This window comes from Mirounga angustirostris, unplaced genomic scaffold (genome assembly GCF_029215605.1).
Source record: "Mirounga angustirostris isolate CCGP_5_RB_7025 unplaced genomic scaffold, mMirAng1.0.hap1 SCAF_4, whole genome shotgun sequence".
Taxonomy (NCBI): domain Eukaryota; kingdom Metazoa; phylum Chordata; class Mammalia; order Carnivora; family Phocidae; genus Mirounga; species Mirounga angustirostris.
The window spans coordinates 39,270,212-39,290,780 of NW_026991712.1; the positions used below are offsets into that span (position 1 = coordinate 39,270,212).

General features: G+C 38.9%; 1 protein-coding gene and 1 long non-coding RNA gene across 5 annotated transcripts in view; both read right to left on the bottom strand.

Annotated features, from left to right (window-relative positions):
• Positions 1 to 20,569, bottom strand: part of CPQ (carboxypeptidase Q) — a 458,753-nt gene that overhangs the window by 310,694 nt on the left and 127,490 nt on the right. The window lies entirely within an intron of this gene.
• On the bottom strand, positions 16,282 to 19,926 carry LOC135364088 (uncharacterized). The gene is made up of 2 exons (XR_010410582.1): positions 18,877 to 19,926; positions 16,282 to 16,791 (listed from the first exon to the last, which is right to left on the bottom strand). It is a non-coding gene; the product is annotated as an uncharacterized LOC135364088 (long non-coding RNA).

Genomic DNA, 20,569 nt, shown 5'->3' on the forward strand with positions numbered 1-20,569 from the left:
GTATTTGTTCATCACCAAAACACATCACTATTCTCCAGATAAAACTTCTGAAGATGTTGTAATTGTCCCATAATCCTGTTGTCTTACTTAGAAGAGATGTACCATCTTTCCTCCTACAAGACTCACCCAGATCTTCCTGATTAGGGAACAGGGTTTCACAGCCTCCAAGAAGTCATTCAAAACTGCCAGACCACTGAAGATCCAATTTGATGGAGCAGTTTGAGTGACAAGGAGAAGATATTCAGCATCAAAAGCCAGGTGCAGTGACTAAATAAAACTATGAAAAGAAAGTGGCCGGTGCCTACTCGTTTGTGGCTTTAGCCATGCAGTCATGAAATATGTCAATAAAAGCAGAAGTATCAACATGTATTTGGCATGTTTCCTTAATCTTGCAAAATAGAGAACTAGGTTTTTTGGAAGGTTAACAGATGTCATTAAAATATTAACTGTTACTTGGAAAATCCTTTTAAAACACACTACAGGTATGAGAGAATTCTTGCTTTCAATATAGGCCCCATTGTAATGGACCCTTTGGGCTGGCTTCACTCCTACTTCTGGTTCCCCTATCTGGACTCGATTTGTACTTTTACTTTAAAGTAACTGACTACAGATCTATAAGCATGTCTCCACCAACATTCAGAACTCAGAATTTAATTTATAATCTAAAAAAAGGCAATGTACAATTATAAAAAGGAAGGCACTAGCTTTTCCACATGATAAATAAATATGTATAAACATACAAATAAGAGTTCAGCTAGACAGATTTTGAGATTCGTAACTTTCCGAAACCTACCTTAATACTTGACTGGTGTTACTGTTGGCATAATACAAGAATTTTATTGATGGCTTTCAGTTGTTCATAATGAATAACAGGTTCAGTGGTCCACCCGAAGGCCGTCCTAGCAATGGGGTAATTCTGGCATCTGCACTGGAGCCACTAGAAATGAAGCCAAATTTCTATAAATTGTCATAGGCCGCCGCAGAATTAAAGTCATAGGAGGGTGGAACTTCACGATGGTCTGTGCTTCAAGTTCTTTTAACCAATGCGAATGTGATGGAGCCTTGAACAGCCAAAACCCATCCTGGACACCACAGTTGCCAAAGCAAATCACTAGTAGAAGCAACAGGTCAAAACCTATGACTGTAAACATGGAAGAACAGTTCAAATTAACTGCTTTCCTGAAAGCTTAGAGTCATCTCTGACTCCTCTTCTCTCCTTCAGCCACCACATCAAATTAAACCTCAAATACTGATAATTTTATGCCTTAAACGTTGATTGAACCCAGGTGCTCTGTTCCACACTCTTACATCAGGCTCTCATTACCTCTGGACTGAGGGCCTGCTATGGCTCCCTCCTCTTCCACGCACCTACCACCACTGGTGTCCCAGCCTCCAGCCTAGCTCCCCCAAACTCCACCTCCACAGAGCTGCCTGAACTACCTGAACTACTGAGTAATCAGCCTACGTTACCACCCCTGCCCTGCCCCTCTCCAGCTCTGCTGAAAACCATCACTTCAACATACCATTCGAAGCCTGTCCCTCTCTACAAACACAGTCTCTCTTTTCTTCTGAATTCCATCAAAAATACACTTAAAAGTTCCCACTCTCACCATGCCAGTTCACTCCTCAGCATCTTTGTTCACACTATGGTACATCATGTTTTGTTCATCTCATTCTCCCAACTCCATCATGTGACTAACACCTATTTATCCTCCAGGATGCCATTTAAGAATCTCTTCTTTAGGAAGCATTCTCTGGCCTTTGATCCCGTCTCATTTCCCTCCCCGCCACCCCCAGGGAAGGCTGGCTTACGAACCATCCTCCTCTGTGCTTTCAGAGTATCCTGGGCCTACCTGGGCACTGGATAACTGAAATTCTGCCTATTTATGATTCTCTCCGCCACATAAACTGTGATATCAAGGATTGAGGCTATGTTCATTTTTGCTTGCATCTCCTGGGCCTAACACAGTGCTTGGTGTACATGTGTAGGCAGTCAGTCAATAAACACTCCTTGAATAGCATTGCTCCAAGTAGGGTACCACTGACTGGATCTAAAGTATTTCCATAAAAGTGCAATTTTACCTTTAAAGTTTGATAACACTTCTCCCATAATAACTCAGCAGTCTGATTCTCTTACCACCCAGAGCACAGCTGCATAACAATAACCAAGCAAAAAAGGCCTTGGGGCAGTCAGAATAGGAATATAAATTCTAAGTATGACAACTCAAGGACTTGAACATAAGAAAGCTCCTCTGCTCTCTGTTAGAGCCTCTCTACCCTTACTTCACACAAAATTCTAAATCTAGTATTTAAACCTATAAACCATGAGAAACAACAAATCAAAAGGAAGAGATACAGTTGGAAGCTGATAGTACCAGAAAAAACAATGTCAGAGATAGGAACACATAAAATAACAAATACTGACAGAATTTTCTGCAGTGTTAGAAATGTTCTCTATCTGTGCTAACGCAGTAGCCATTAGACACGTATGGCACTTAAAATGTGACTAATGTGACTAAGAAACTGAATTTTTTTTTTAAAGATTTTATTTATTTATCCATGACAGACAGAGACAGAGAGAGAGAGAGAAGCAGAGGGAGAAGCAGGCTCCTAAGGAGCAGGGAGCCCGATGCGGGACTCGATCCCAGGACCCCGGGATCATGACCTGAGCCGAAGGCAGACGCTTAACCATCTGAGCCATCCAGGTGCCCTAAGAAACTGAATTTTTAATGTCACTTATTTTAATTTGAATAGCCGTATGTGTGTAGTAGCTATGATGTAGAACTCACAACCACTGCGGACTCAGCCTTTATGTAGGCAAATAGCCTAAAGCATCTCTGTTGGTCCTGAGGACCCTGCTTCATGACAGTTCAGTAACGGATGCGAGAGTCATGGTGATGACCTCCGGCAGCCGTCACAGACCAAGTGGACTGTACTCAGTATCCATCTTTTGGGATGGCAGGGTATGCAGAAAAAGCATTTAAGGAAGATTTTTGCTCAAACTGAATAAAATAAAATGAGGCCACCTGGAAGACTTCGCTCATCTGTATTATTTTTTTCTGGACACATGTTACACAAAGGAAATACTCATATTCTCCTACAAATCAGCAGGCTCCTATTCTTTTCTGTGTTCTCATCTCCCTTCTCCCCATTCTCCATTCTCGAGGAGAGTACATGAAAACCCCTAAGAACACAAATCCAGTGTCATATTCACACTAAGGCCTACCCTGACCTCCCTATTTATAAGTGCAACCCACTCCCAAATCCCTCTCCTCTTACCTTGCTTCATTTTTCCATAGAATTTATCAGCTTCCAGCTATACCTACTACAATCATGTAAGCTCCATGAGCAGGTAGAATTTTTTATCTGTTTTATTCGTTAATAAAAAGTTACCAAAGTGCTCGAAATGGTGCCTGACACACAGTATGTGAAATTCACACACACACACATTCATAATCACATTCATAATCACAAATACATGTACATATGCATATACGGAATGAAGGAAAGGAAACCAAAAAAGAAAAAATTAAAGTATAATAATACCCCATCCCTGATCACTCTCCAAAAATGTATACTTTCCAAGGAACTTGTATATTTCTGTAAGTCAGGATAATTGATGATAATAGCAATAATAGCTATATTTGAATATCTATTGTTTATACCAATGGCCAGAGAAATTGCAAAGTAGTTATTAGGAGGATACTGATATGCAGAAAAATACATATACACAACTACTGGGTGTTGAAGCTGAGATTTGTTTTTTTTTTTTGGTTGTGGTTTTTTTTTTTTTTTTAAGAATTTTTTATTTATTCATTTAAGACAGAGAGATACAGAGAGCGAGAGAGTAGGAGCAGTGGGGAGAGGCAGAGGAAGAGGGAGAAGCAGACTCCCTGCTGAGCAGGGAGCCCATTGTGGGGCTTTATCCCAGGACCTGGAGATCATGACCTGAGCCAAAGGCAGGCACTTAACCATCTGAGCCACCTAGGTGCCCTGAAGCTGAGATTTGAATCCAAGGATCATGCTCCTCCTATTAATTGCACTGCTATCTTCTTTCACAAATGTAAAATAGAAAGGCTCAGTATTTTCATTTTAAGGGGAATAAAGAGGAAAAATAAATAGGTATATAAAAAGTCTTCCTAAGTTATTTTATTTTTCTTAGGCTACCCAGGATCTGACTCATAAATCAGAGTACTACTGTCACATTACGTCCCAAACTATTAACAGAGGAGTTGGGAGGGAGACTTCACTCTAGGAAAAGAGTCCTCAGACTCTGTTAGAGTAATGAAAAGGATTATGATAGTTAATTCTGAAGAAAATGTGAGACTGAAGCTAAGAATATTCACATTATAAAGCAACTCTCTTGGCTACAGCTGATTATATCACAAAAACTGTAAAAATCCTCAGGTGCCTTTTTATTCTCCACATCTAATTTTTTAAATTGATCAATTTATTTTGTAAGCGACTTACCCTGTGCATAATCACTGCTGCAGTCTCCTTCTAGAGACAACAGATGCTGGCTGCTGTGGTGTTGGCTCAGATCATTTTTTCTATGAAGAATTTGATAAAGAGATTCCAAACTTAGTATCTTCTGACTGGATTCCCCCCAAGAAAAGCTAAGAATAGGAAGATAGTGAAGTGAGAATTTTTATAATGTCTTCTATTATCAAAAGGAAAGGAAAAGAATACAAACAGAAAAACATGTCTCTGGGGCTCAATTCAATGTGGTATGTTTTAGAAAATTGATTCTGATTTCAGAAGATTTAGCCTCCAAACAGGAAATACTCCAGCCCCACCCAAAAGGAAGCCTAGCTTCTTACTCTTATTGCATAATCTTATACTGAGTATACTACACAAGATAACTAGGTCCAGTGGAATGGCTGCTTTTTCCTGAACTCAGTTATGGAGAAGGGAAAATAGTTATTCTTGGAAACTCAGTGTTTTGGCCTGAAGCGGTAAGGAAATTGCAAATTCATGGCAAGACAGATAAAAGAACATCAGAGCAGTCCTTTTTGAGTGTCCACTTGTTTATGGAGAATATTATAATTGTGCAACGTCCTTCTCATTAAAGAACAAGCCTTAAAGATTCAAATTCATTCAACAAATTTACAGCCCTCCTACTGGGTAGAGCTTCATACTGGACATTGGGGGCAGCATGAATTTGACTAAGTTTCAGTTCTTTTCTCAAAAATTGGAAAATCTGGGCACCAAAAACCATAAGATACCTAGAAATAAACCTAACCAAAGAGGTAAAAGATCTGTACTCCGAAAACTATAGAACACTTATGAAAGAAACTGAGGAAGACACAAAGAAAGGGAAAAACATTCCATGCTCATAGATTAACGAGTCTATAGAAGAACACAGAAGAACAAATACTGTTGAATTGCCTATACTACCCAAAGCAGTCTACACACTCAAGGCAATCCCTATCAAATTAATGCCAGCATTTTTCACAGAGCTGGAACAAACAATCCTAAAATTTGTATGGAACCAGAAAAGACCCCAAATAGCCCAGTAATGTTGAAAAAGAAAAGTAAAGATGGTGGCATCACAATTCCGGACTTCAAGCTGTATTACAGAGCTGTAATCATCAAGACAGTATGGTACTGGCACAAAAACAGACACATACATCAATGGAACAGAACAGGGAACCCAGAAATGGACCCTCAACTCTATAGTCAACTAATCTTCGACAAAGCAGGAAAGAATATCCAATGGAAAAAAGACAGTCTCTTCAACAAATGGTGCTGGGAATATTGGACAGCCATATGCAGAAGAATGAAACTGGACCACTTTCTTACACCATACACAAAAATGAATCCCAAATGGATGAAAGACCTAAATATGACACAGGCATCCATAAAAAATCCTAGAGAAAAACACAAGCAGCAACCTTTTTGACCTCAGCCACAGCGACTTCCTAGACTCATCTCCAGAGACAAGGGGGAAAAAAAGCAAAAATGAACTATAGGGACTTCATCAAGATAAAAAGCTTCTGCACAGCAAGGGAAACAATCAACAAAACTAAAAGGCAACCTATGGAATGGGAGAAGATATTTGCAAATCCCTTATCAGATAAAGGGCTAGTATTCAAAATCTATGAAGAACTTATAAAACTCAACACCCCAAAAACAAAAAATCCAGTCAAGAAATGGGCAAAAGACATGAACAGACATTTCTCCACAGAAAACATACAAATGGCTAACAGACACATGAAAAAATCATCAGGGAAATATAAATCACAACGACAATGAGATATCACCTGACACGGGTCAAAATGGCTAAAATTAACAACTCAGGAAACAACAGGTGTTGGCAAGGATGTGGAAAAAGGGGAACCCTCTTACACTGTCGGTAGGAATGCAAACTGGTACAGCCACTCTGGAAAACAGTATGGAGGCTCCTCAAAAAGTTAAAGAGAACTATCCTACGATCTAGTAATTACACTACTAGGTATTTATCCAAAATATATAAAAATAGTGATTTGAAGGGGCACCTGCACCCCAATGTTTATAGCAGCTATGTCCACAATAGCCAAACTATGGAAAGAGCCCAGATGTCCATGGATGGATGAATGGATAAAGAAGATGTGATATATATACCACATACATACATACTTTTCTATACATGCATACATACATATTACATACATACATGCATACATACATACACACACACAATGGACTATTACTCAGCCATCAAAAAGAATGAAATCTTGCCATTTGCAAAGAGGCAGATGGAACTAGAGTATATTATGGTAAGCAAAATAAGTCAGAGGAAGACAAGTACCATATAATTTCTATGTAGAATTTAAGAAACAAAACAGATGAACATAGGGGAAGGGAAGGGAAAATAAAATAAGATAAAAACAGACAGGGCGGCAAACCATAAGAGGCTCTGACCTATAAGGAACAAACAGGGTTGCTGGAGGGGAGGTGGGTGGGGGGATGGGTTAACTGGGTAATGGGCATTAAGGAGGGCATGTGATGTAATGAGCACTGGGTGTTATATGCAACTGATGAATCACTAAATTCTACCCCTGAAACTAATAATACAGTATATGTTAATTAAATTGAATTTTAAATATAATCATTTTAAAAATTCGAAAATGTGGGGGAGAAAAGTAGGTAAACAAGAACTTTAAAAAGATCACAGGATGTCACAAGTCTAAATGAATGTACAAAGTAAAATTTCGCAAAATAATAAATTAATTCTGACTGGGGGAAATCTAGGAAGTTTCCTATAAGATGAAACTTTAAGTGAGCCTTAGAAGACTTCAATAGCCTGAAAATGAAGAAAAGGGCATTCCTAGGAAAAGAACAAAGAAGGGAAGACAAAAGTAGACGAAACATCTATTCATTTACAGTGAATAGGAGGCTTCCTGCCAGGCCCTCAAACAGACAAAGAGACACTCTAAAATCTTCTACTTCTCAACCAAGATATTTACGGACCCCTATTCTCATTCTATGAGTTCCAAGAAGGCAAGGCAAACAGTCTCCTTGAAACAATTTTCAGGAAAAAAATATTAAACTCAGCTATTAGTTGAGTGAAAGTCAGAAGAGCAAGAGGCAAAGTGCACCCCTCAAAGGATAGCGGCAGGCGTGTGACTCACCTTCTCCAAACTGTCTCCTGAGATCTGGCTCAAATTAAACCTGGTCCGTTACCTGGAGAGCAAGCCCAGACCTGACTTCATCAAAATCCACGGGCACAGCGAATTATCAGCAAGTCTCAAGAGGCAGCTGTCTGGCTGATGGAGCAGTGTACTACAAGCCGCCCTGCCATACTGACACCTAAGGATTAGCCACAAGCGAAACGACTGGTCTACTTTGGCCTCAAAAATACAGAACTTACACGTTTTGTTGTATAATGGGGAGGTACCCACCACAGGCCCTCTCGGTTTACTTCGACCTGTCATGTAGCACACTCAAGTAGTATGGGGACCCAACTCCGCAACACACAACGGCAACAAGCATGGAGCACAAACCAATCCTTAGCAATCCGATCACTTAGAGATTCCAAACTGCTTCCACTGGTCAGGCCACAGCATGAAAGGCAGCCACACTTTGGGGGCACTTGGATTAATTTTAGCACTTATCACAGGGAGCCAGTTATGGTCTAAAACATGAGGCGTATTGTGTTTGAAACACAGTTGCTTTGGTCGTCTTAAATATGGTTGCTTTGAAACCTGTTTGAACTTGGTTGTTTTCTCCTCCACCCCTGAGGATTCCCTTGTAATGGTGACCGGTGTGAGTGAGCGGGGACTTCCACAAAAAACATTATCTTCTTAGACATCCGTGGAAATGAGCAGCTGGAAGGTCCTATGTACGTCAGTCAGCTTCCAGTGATACTTAAAAAGGAAAATCTACAAGTCTTAGTGATGGCATGCGGGGGTATGGAGGTGAGTTTCTGGCTGCAGTCGACTGACACAGGTCTAGTAATCGTAGTCTGGGGGTCATGGCTGGCTCTGCTGAGAGGGTGGGATCTGAAAAGGGAGTGCTAATAGACTAGAGGAGGAAGCCAGGGAGCAGAAGAGAGAAGGAGATTAAAGACACAGAGTGAGTGAGAGAATGGCATGAGAGGAGGCTGGCAGTTGGCAGGGTGACATCACCTGGGAGCCCTGTAGCTGCAGTAAGGAATTTGGGTGGGGACAGAGAAGTCAGGCAAATTCAGAGTTACATGCTGGAAATACCACTAGTCTTAGTGTGATGGAAGGCTTGGAGGAGGCAAGAAAAGGCATGGAGGGCTATTTAGGGGGCAACTGCCACATTCCGGTTGAGAGCAGTAGTGGCTGGAGGAGGGCAGGGCAGTGGAGAGAAAGAAGACTGGACAGACCACTGAGCAAGAGTATGGAGGGGATGCCATTTACTGCAATGGGGAAATCAGCTTCATTGAGTGTTGTACTCCATAACCGTATTATCCAATCTATATAATGATTACTTTCCTGGGGAAAGTTGTATGTAAACTGAAATTTAGTTATCAAAACAAAGACTTTTTTTGTTGTTTAATTTTAAGATGAATCCTATCTGTGAAACAATGATCTTCATTGAAAACTTCTTTACAAAATATTTTCTATACTACATTATGCATTCCTCCAGATATGCTTAAAACAGGGTATTTCTTTATCAGTAACAAAAAGCATCCATTGTTATGTAATCTGGCTTGAATACTGGCTATAGAGCTCACTAGCCTTTGCTCATGAATAAGCTGCTTAACTTTTCCCAGCCTGTAAAATGGGAATCACAGTATTATTCACACCATCAGGATTCTTGTGAGTATCAGATGAGATGACAGAGCTAAAAATTGCAACATAAGACAGTAAGAGTAAGGTTTGTAAGGGTTCTGGACATATATCAAATGGATGGATATAAGCAGTAATTATCTGATTTATTTAAAACTTCACTTCAAAGCAATCACCAGGAATAAAACAAAAATAATGGATATAATCAGCAAATATGGAGCCTATCTGGCTCAGAGCAGAACTATTCTTTATCACATCAGACAGCTCCAGAGGCTATGCGATTTCTTGTCAGTTTTGACTAAAGCAATCATGTAGGCACTATATCATAAAGATGCCACAAAAGGCTGGGCAGAGAAGCTGAGGAGGTTTCATGGGTCTACTTGGCAGCAAAAAAACACAGGGGTGAAGGAGGAATGTGTGAGAGGAACACAGAAAGGACTTTTCAGAGAAGCAGCAGAGGAACAGGGCATGATAGAAAAAGATACCAGTGGCCCTATCTAGAATTATACTAATGCTATATTGTGTTATCTCCCCTCCCCTTTTCTGTAAGAGAATGACACATGCCAATCAATTGCCTTGTAAACTGCAGTGTCTCTCTTGGAAGACACCAATGCTGGGCTTGGCCACGAGGTTTGCTATGGCCATTGGAATGGGAATAGGAAAGGTATATGGCCACAGCTGAGCAGGAACTTAAAGAGCCACTGCAAGCTTTGATTGTCTTTTAAGAGATCTTTTCCTTCAGCCACAAGAATGACATGTCCCAGATGGGGACTTCTTCAGCCTGGATCCTGGAATGAAAGATACTTGAGGCAGAAGCAAAGGCACTACCAACTTTATATATTTATATGCAAGGTGAACAAGAAATAAATCTTAGGAGGGGCACCTGGGTGGCTCAGTCGGTTAAGTGTCTGACTCTTGGTTTCAGCTCAGGTCATGATCTCAGGGTCTTGGGATCAAGCCCCATGTCGGGTTTTGTGCTCGGTGTGGAGCCTATTTGAGATTTTCTCTCCCTCTCTCTCTGCCCCTCCCCCCTCCTCTAAAATAAATAAATATATCTTAAAAAAAAAAGAAAGAAAGATATCTTAGGAGGTCCAAGCCACAGAAATTTGGGGGTTATTTGTAAGGCAGTAAGAGAGGGGTTATTGGGGTTATTGGGGGTTATTTGTTACCACTGCAATACTGAGTGAGAGCTGACTAAAGTAGGAGCCCTGAATTTAAAGTTTCTATCAGAACATTTCACAATCTATAGCTGATGACAGATAAAATATAGAATGAATATTTTTAATACCTTAGGGATGACTGTTCAGTGAAAATTAGATAACTACTTTCTTCCTCCTATCACACATCAAAGTGATCAAATAATCAACACCAAACAGTAGACAACCAACAAATCTGAAAAAGAATTTAGCAAGTGTCAGTGATTTAACACATGCAGACTAAATGACAAAGAATTTTAAGTAAGAGATAAACCCTAGAGATCATTAAAATACAGTCTTGGCAGCTTCAGTTAGCTAACTCACCTGATGTCACTTCTAAAAGAAACAAGCAGCCCTGTTTTACTATTAAATAATTCTATACACTTTCAATAGATTTCAATATTTCATACCTAAATGTTTTCCCTCTAAATACCATCTCCAAAAACCAAGGGCAAAAATGATAGAAACTGGTGTGCTTATGTTTATATCAAGTACAGAATAATGTTATTATAGTGTTATATCAGGGAGATAAAATAACTCTATGACAGCTTGGCATTCCAAAATGGGCTTTTTCATTCAGCTATGTTTTGAAATGTTAACTTCCTATGCTGTTCTTAAAGAAGTAAAACTTGGAGAAAAAATACCATAACAAAACAGAATTTTCGTCCTCAATAAGAAGAAACCTGACTCGGGCGCCTGGGTGGCTCAGTTGGTTGGGCGACTGCCTTCGGCTCAGGTCATGATCCTGGAGTCCCGGGATCGAGTCCCGCATCGGGCTCCCTGCTCGACAGGGAGTCTGCTTCTCCCTCTGACCCTCCTCCCTCTCATGCTCTCTGTCTCTCATTCTCTCTGTCTCAAATAAATAAATAAAATCTTTAAAAAAAAAAAAAAAAGAAGAAACCTGACTCACTTTCATAATTCAGTTTGACACAGCAATTTGCCATGAGAAGATTCTAGAGACATGATGGAAATATCAGAACCATAGGACTTACAGGAATATTTCCTGAATGTTATTTATTAAAGTCTACTGGCTGGAAGGACACAAATCCTTCTACAATTACAATTCAAAGCCATCACCATGAAGTTTAAGCAGGAGAGATTTAAGTACAAGAGCATTAACCACATTTAATTTGTTCAACATCATACATCATTAGGGAATTGCAAATTAAAACAATGAGATACCATTACACACCTATTAGAATGGCAAAAATCCAAAACACGGACAACACCAAATGTTGGCGAGGATAAGGAGCATAAGGAATTCTTATTCATTGCTGGTGGGGATGCAAAATGGTATAGCCACTTTGGAAGGCAGTTTGGAAGTTTCTTACAAAAAATTAAACACTCTCACCGTACGATCCAGCAATTGCACCCATTGGTTATTTACCCACAGGATTTGAAAACTTACGTCCAAAAACTGCACACAGATATTGACAGCAGCTCAATTCATACATGCCAAAACTTGGAAGCAACCAAGATATCCGGGTAAGTGGATAAATAAAGGTACCTAACAACAGTGGAATATTGTCCAATGTTTAAAAGAAATTAGCTATCAAGCCATGAAAAGACATGGAGGAAACTTAAATGCATATTACTCAGTGAAATAAACCAATCTAAAAAGACTCTATGATTCCAACAATATGACATTCTGGGAAAGGCAAAACTATGGAAACAGTAAAAAGATTAGCGGCTGCTAGGAGCTGGGGAGAGAGAGAAATGAATGGGCAGAGCACAGTGGATTTTTAGGGCAATGAAACTATTCCGTACAATGTTATAATGGCAGATACGTATCATTAAACATTTGTCAAAACCCATAGAATGTACAACACCAAGAGTGAACCCCAATGTAAATTATGGGTTTGAGTGATAATGTGTCAATGTAAGTTCATTAATTATAACAAATGTGCCACTATGAATGGGATGTTGATAGTGGAAGAAATTATCCATGTGCAGGGGGTGTGAGTATATGAGAATTCTCTATACTTTCCCTTCAGTTTTGCTGTGAACTTAAGCTGCCCTAAAAAACAAATTTTAATTCTAGGATCTCTAAAAAAAAAAAATTAAATTTAAATAAATAAACTTTATTAATTAAAACATATATAAATGTATATTCAAAAGAAAGTTTATGGCTGGTAAAGCCTCTAATCAGGAATGTCCCAATGACAAAGAGAAGGTCTCCTTTATGTGGGAAACACAGAATCTAGCATACTATTAACCTCACACATTCAATCAACATAGACTGAGAGTTTAATTATGTGCCAAGAATGGTTCTAGAAGACCAAACAGATATGATCCCTTCTCTCAAGGCATTTCAATAAAAACTTGCCATTGGTTAATTTTGTTTCCATAATAATCTTAGTCCCTGTATCAAGTTTTCTTACACATATTCTAGAACAATTGTAACACGTAGGTTGAATTGTAACACGTAGGTTGCAGCTATCATGAATCTTTTTTCTAACTGCTGACATCAAAGCCATATGGATTCTCATACTTCCAAGTGATAGAAAACCCCAACCGCCTTAAGCAAATTTCCAATTGGCTTAAGGAAATGTACTGGTGGGGCACCTGGGTGGCCCAGTTGTTTAAGTGTCTGACTCTTGATCTCAGCTCCGGTCTTGACCTCAGGGTCATGAGTTCAAGCCCGGTGTTGGGCTCCATGCTAGGTGTGGAGCCTACTTAAAAAAAAAATGTATTGGCTCACATGACCAGTAGAAGGGCTGGCCTCAGATAGTGCCTGGCTCCTGGCATTGCCCCCTTTCATCTTAAGAATCTGTGTGGTGTTTTGCCCATTCACAGCTCCAGGTTCTCCCAGACCTCATATCCTTATTTATACTGCCTAAGGAAAGAGGGAGTGTCTCTTCCAGAAGTTCCCATGGGAAAAAGAGAGCAAGCTTCATTTTTCCAGAAGCCCCAGAAAACAAGTCTGTTTAAAACCATGTGTTATATGCCCACTCTGAATCCAAAACTATGGTCTTGGGGATGGGATGTGCTGACTACCTTAAGCCAAGCAAGGCTCACCTCTACCCTTGGGTAAAGGGCCAATCCCACCCAAAGCATATGGCTGGGAGTGGGTGACTTTCACCCACTCCCCAACAGAAGGAGAATGGGTGCTGGGTAGCAAACAACAGATGGCCACCACAGGGGAAATCTCCTGATACTGTCACAGTATGTAGTGCAAGGCTTTTCCCATGTTCTGAATTCAATGTATGTTTGCTGTGTTGAATTAAATTGACCACATTTTTCATGAGCTACTTTGGCAGAGTAAAGAGCCTCTCAGACCATTCATCCCCAACCATCTGAATTCCACAAAATGAATGGGAAGTTTTTGATGAGTTTCTGAAGAGCTACTAATTAATGAAAAACAGGCGTCATTGAAACACCATTGATAGTTTATTAATCCATACCAGAAACTTAAGCAGAAATGCTATGTTAATAGAAACATTAATGCAACAGGAGCCCAAGAACCCATGTGAACCATTGATTAGCCTTGAACCATACTGAGAAGCCACTATTTCATACAACTTCATGATGGAAAAGTAAAAATTTAAACATTTGTAGACTTACCAGATTGTAGGGCAGGGTTTTCAAATATTTAAAGAAAAAAAAAATCAAGTTTGTCTATACTCAATATAAATCCAAGAAGTGAAAGGTAGTAATTCTTCAGTTCAAAAGATTTGCATGAAACAGATGGTAACAGGAATAACTATTATATGCATGTTCTGACCAGGTACCATGCAAAGCTATTTACATGCATTATTTCATGTAATCCTTATGCCCCTATGCAGTAGGTATTGTTGTTCCTGTCTACTGAGGCAAAAACTGAGATTTAACCTATCACAGAGTTTGGTTAGTTGCAGATCTAAGATTCAAACCCAGATCTATCTGATGGAAACTTTCTATCCCTAACTGGGAGAAAGGTAGAGAGAGAGTCCTTCTAGTAATTGAATCTAATTAGTCATCCATATATTTGTGTCTACAAGATGCCAACCTATCCGACATATGAACTGTCTTAGAGACCATCTCTAAGATTTTTAGCATATCATCTGACACAGCAGAATGCATTTGCTAGCTGCTACACAGATTATAATCTGTAGACATAGAATAATTGTTGATGAGTGACCCTTAAATATATAACTTTATCCTTTCCCTCTTCATTTAACCTAATTTGAGAGTGTTCCTAAGACTGTCTCTTCAAGGAGGCTTACTTGGTGGTCACTTCAGAAAAGATTTAATTATAATAAGAATACTGAGCAAACATTTATGTAGTTCTTATAGTACACCAGACACTGGTCTAAATGTTTTGTTTACATTAACTCTTGATTCTCTCAACAACTCTATGATATAGATACTTTCATAGTCCTCATTAAACACAGGGTATTTATCTATTCATAACTGCATTTATTTGTTTCCAACTTTACTACCAAAAGAATTTGAGGAGACCTATAAAAATACATTGAAAAAATAAAAATAAATGAATGAAGAAAATGCAGGTGTAGTAAAATAATACCATTGCTAATATTATAGAAGAAAATACATGTCATAAGGTTTGTGCAGTTGCTAGAGAGGACTATAAATTTAGCTGTAAACTGCCTGGCAAAGAAAGCAAAGAGTGAAACATAATCAGGCACAAAACAGAAATACAAACCAGTTGCTCAGGAAAAGCACAAATTTACTAACAATAAAAGTTATTCTGTGGGTCATCATAAAGAAAATGCCATACGATATAATAATAGACAAGAGTCCATTTCTACCACAAGTACAACATATGGGGACATTGTTCCTTTCCCCCATATCCTCTTTCTCTCTTTCAGTAATGGAACCATTTAATACTGATGGAACATGACTACGTAAAAACAAACAGCAACAAAAAAAGAGACCTCATTTTCAACTTCTCTGTAGATAGGTATGACCATGTTACTTATTAGGGGAGGCATGTCTTTATCTTCCCCATGACTCCTTCTTGGTCACTCAAATGCAGATGGAAGACACCATCTTTTCATGAGGTAGAGTTGAAAAGGAACTTCAGGACAGAAGTCTGGGTTCCTAACCCATGGAGCACAATTACCTAGAATTTTATATGACAGAGAAAGAAACTTCTATCTTGCTTAGGCTACTGCTATTATTTTGAGCTTTCTATCATTCCCAGCTAACTAAAGAATGAGGGGGACAGAAACCTCTTTTGGATTTGGGGATATTTAAACTGAGAACTGAAGGATTATGCTAAGGGGCTATCCACTAAGAAGAGTGATGACAAGAGTACTCCTTCCAAAAGCCCTAAGGCAGGAAAACTTTTCCGAGGAACTGAAGGAAGATCATTTGTCTGGAGTGTACAGAAAGGGCAAAACAAAACATGAGATGAAGTCTGGGAAAAAGGCAAAGACCATATCATGCAGGGCCCTGTGGGTCATGGTAGAGCTAGAATTTGTTCTATGGTCAATGGAAGAATGTGTGTGGCGAACAGTTGTCCCTCAAACATTTGTTGAATGAGTTTTTTACATGTACATTAAAAGATAGCTCTTTGTGATGATAATTTTTCTAGGCAGGAGGACCTGGCAAGAGGCATATGATAGAATGTTCATATAAAGAATACAGGTCTTGCATTCACAGAGTAGAGAAGAGAGAGACTTGATGTGAGACCAGGTGAAAGGAAAGACCTGGGCAAAGATGATGGTGGCCTGGCCTAATTCACAGAAGAAAAAAAGAAGGGAATGAATTTGCACAGAATCAATAGGTTTTGCTGAATGATTTGATGTGTAGACAGACAGAGGGGTACAATGGAGGGGAAAGAGAATGATTTGATGAGAATTAAAAAACAAAGAGTTAAAGGATAGATTCTCTATCAAAAACTTGGGAGTGAATGTGTAGTCCATGTTGTCAATTCAAAGCAGGGCAATCCATATTGACAAGACAATTGATATTCTCTTACAAAATTAAGACTAAGAAAAACACATGTCCAAATCCATGACCACCATACTTCTACTGGTTGGTAGCCAATGAGCTCTGATTTTCTTCAGAATACAGTTGTCCAACACAGGCAAATAAATGGATAATCAAGGCCCCACATGTACTGGAAAGGATTTGAAAGATATAGACATTTCCCTGTCCTCAAGGAATTTAGTATGTAAATACTTAACTAGTCTACAAATACATTAGCCAAAAAAAATTAATATATTAATACATTACCCTACAAAAGCATAAAAGTAAACCATGCTAAAAATGTAATTTGGACAAGAAGAGCTTCTGGAATCAGAATTCTCAGTATCTGTATCTTCATCTTGTCTTTGTTCCTACTCTCCCATCTCAGTAGGCATTGTCCCTCTTTTCTTAATCAATCCTTCAACTTGTGCTCTGCTTTCCTAAAAAAAAAAATGAGTTTAATTAATTACCCCTTCTGCTTCTTATTAAGCTGTACATTCTTTGGCAAGTCACTTAAGCTCTCCAAGCTTCAGTCTCTTTATCTGTATAATATATTCACAGCAATGTCGTAAGGATGAAATGAGAATGTGTACTTGAAACTATTGTGTAAATTAGATAATCAATATAAAAATAAAACATATTCCTTTACCACCTTCCCATTTCTCTACTTCCCTCATGGGCAAATTATATGAAAGATCTATCTACTCCTTCCATTATTCACTCATTCTCTCCCTCTCCTTAGTTGTTACTAGCTTTATTGAGATTAAATTCACTTAACACACAATTCACCCATTTAAAGTGTACCATTTGGTAGTTTTTAGTATATTCACAAAGGTATGCAACTATCACCACAATAAATTTTAGAACATCCCATCACCCCCAAGACAGACACCATAGCATTAGCAGACACACCCCATCCACATGTCCCACCACTGCCACTAATCTACTAATCTACTTTCTATTTCTATGGATTTGCATATTCTGGACATTTTCTATAAATGGAATCATACAAAATGCAGTCCTTTGTGACTGGCTTTTTCCACTTATCCTAATGTTTTTGGGGTTCATCCATATTTTAACACCCATCAATATTTCATTCCTTTTTATTGCCAAATAATATTCTATTGTATGAATATACTTTTTTTAAAATCCATGCAACAGTTGCTTCAGGACTCATCTTTGCATTCCCTGCAGCGAATCATATGATGCTTGTGAGGGTTGTAAGCCCCTGATACCAGCAACTATGTATTAGTCATTTCTATACCAATAGTATGTGCACCCAGCTGGCATAAAGCCAGGGTTCAATAAGTTTATTCAATAAATGAAAGAACAATAAAGACTTAAAAATCATTTACTGAAATAATTTATGTGTTGAGGGTAAGATCTATATAAATGCACAAATCTAGATTCAGATTAGTATATTTCACTCACTTACATAGCCCTAATAACTAATTTTACAAAGCAAACTGACTGCTTCCTTCCAAGTAGCCTGAATTTCTTAACTTAGAACTCCCTTGGAGCATGCATCCATCCAGAAGTCCCTTCACAGTTTTGCACCAAAAATCTTTGGCTTTCCAGTTCTAGTCTTTCTAGTGAAAAATGCATTTTTTTCCAAAATAATCAGAATAATAAGGCACTTATTTGCCTTCCCAGCACTCATAATCCACAGCCTAAGCGATACAGAGTCCCTGTAGTTTTGTATTCCACTGCTGGGGGCAGGGGGGCAGGGCAGTGGGCATGGGGAAAGAGCTTAAGGAAACCAATAGATTGATTTTATGTCCATTAAAAACTTAAAACTAACTTAAATGAAATTGGGTTTATTGTTTGGTCTCATCCTTGATTTAGGTGGTAGACGGAATACCAAAAATTTATTATTCATTCAAGAAGTGCTTGATAGCTGGGTAAGACCTAAAGAAAATTAAAAAAATAAATGTAAGACATTTCTTAGGCTGAAGTAACATAAATTAATTGGAAGTTATGAAATAATTAATCACATGCAATATACGGCTATCCAAATATCAGAATGAGGCCTGTTATAATGCCAATAGGATCCAGAGCAGGTGGATGTCAATCCCTGAAAGAACCTGCACTGTCCAGCTGTCGAAATTAAAAGCCATTCCCTATAGGCTCTGCCCTACCCAGGGCCCTTGCAGTATGCCAGAGAATAACTGGAATGGTATGATGCATTTATCTGCTGTCTCTAGGCCAGGGGTGATGAAAGTCCTAGGTACCAAGGTGAGCTGCTATCTTCCTAACCACCCCCACCTCATCCCTCACCTGCTGAGGCCAGTCTGACCACATAGTCCCCAGCCCCCGGTTTTCATGGTAATTTCCCCAAAGACTCAAGTCCAGGTCCTGAGTTTCTCACCTAATTCCTTCTTGTCTTTTGGGATTGTTTCCTTCTTCCAGAATCTAATACATCAGCTCCCGGAATATGTCCTGATCCATAAGTAAAATGACAGACTGGAATTAAGAAATGACACATTGTCTGAACAGAGTCCCCTGGACAAGCACTGTTCCCTTACCTTGGAAAGGCATCCTGGAGAAAGTGTCAGGGTGGGCAGCATCACCACTCTCTGTGTCCCCCTGAACTTAGTGATCTGGATGCTAATCTCTGTCAGCAGTCCCCAGGCCTCACCCACTTCCAGTCTTAGTTTTTTCTTCTCTTTCCCATCTGAAATGCCTAGAATATCTCTTGACCAAATAGAAGAATGGCTGAGCCACACTGAAGTTCAAGTTGGAAGATGGTAAAAGTTATGCTTAGCTTGGAGCCAAATTCCAGAAGGCCTCCACCTGCCACCTACACTGAAGTATTTGGACTTCTTCCTATTGTCACTGTGGGAAAGGGGGGAACAGTGGAGGTTTATGAGTAGGAGAAGAACAAAATGAAATCACAATTTGTGTTATAACCACATCCTTCTGACCTAGCCCCATAGGACCAAAATCACAGGAAGAGGTCTATTTGAATGAGGGCCCAAATCACTGTCATGCTTAATGACAAACATTTTAGCTTTCTTTAAGATAAGTATGTTCTTTCTTTTTTATGAAGAGAAGAAGTAACAGACACCAGCTCAGCTTAAGAAGAAAACCTTGAGAGGAACTCAGCATTTTCTAAGATCAAGCTCGTTTTTTTTTTTTGTCTCTTGGCTGTTCTGGTAGCAACCCTGTCCTTTCCTCCCATGTGAATGGTACTGCACCAGGCCCTTAGGATTTTACAAAAGACAGAGAAGACCCTATTCCTGTTCTCAAGGACTTCATTATCTAAGGATCCCTTCTAACCACTCTATCATTCCCTGACCTCAACTACCTTAACCCAGTTTCATGTTTGAACCTGAGACGTTCAAAACAGTCTGCCCAAGAGCAAAGATACTACCTCCCAATCACACTAGCATTTTAATCCCTCAAGCAATATTTTACAGCAATTACTTTCAAAAAGAGAAGTTCTTTATTATGCGTGAGGCAAGAGACATAGACTACCCACAGTTATTTTAATAAAGTTATAAATTAGTACATGCTGTTTAGTGAATAGACACACCATCTTTTAAAGTGCTTTTAATCCTTTTAAATTTTAATGTAAATTTAAATGTAATTAAAGATGAATGGCTGGGAAACATTTTTGCTATGGCATATAACCTAGTAAGGATGCCAAACCATCTTGAAGGCATATAAAACTCTGACCTCAGAGGTTATATGCTTTTTTTTTTTTTTTGGAGGGGTGGGGGTAGAGTGTAAACAGAAAAATACCTGTGTAAAAAAAAAGCTATACTGAAATAAAGTAGTGTTCCTAAATGCAAATACTGCTATAGTAGAATATTGAAAAGAACCCATTTGGTAAAAATGTAGTATCTCTCTTTGGGTACTCCAAAGAGAATTGCCTCATAATATATAATGGTAAATGAAAATAAAAATCAACAAAAAAAAGGAGTTATTGGGTTAATATCCCAACTACGAGAGTCACTAATGTGGATTTCTAAATAAAGCCCATAAACAAACATTTGGTTTATATTCAAGTTCCTCTTTCTTTCCACTTACTCCCATTTACACCGTCACTCATGGGAAAATGCGATTTATGTAAAGTAAATAAGCACAAGTATTGGATTTATTCCCCAAATATTTTCACATCCTAACCAAAAACACATTTGGATAAATATCTATAAATGCTGCAAGAAGTTAGTGGTCCTTGACATATTTGAAAGGTTAAAGCAACAAGGCAGCAAA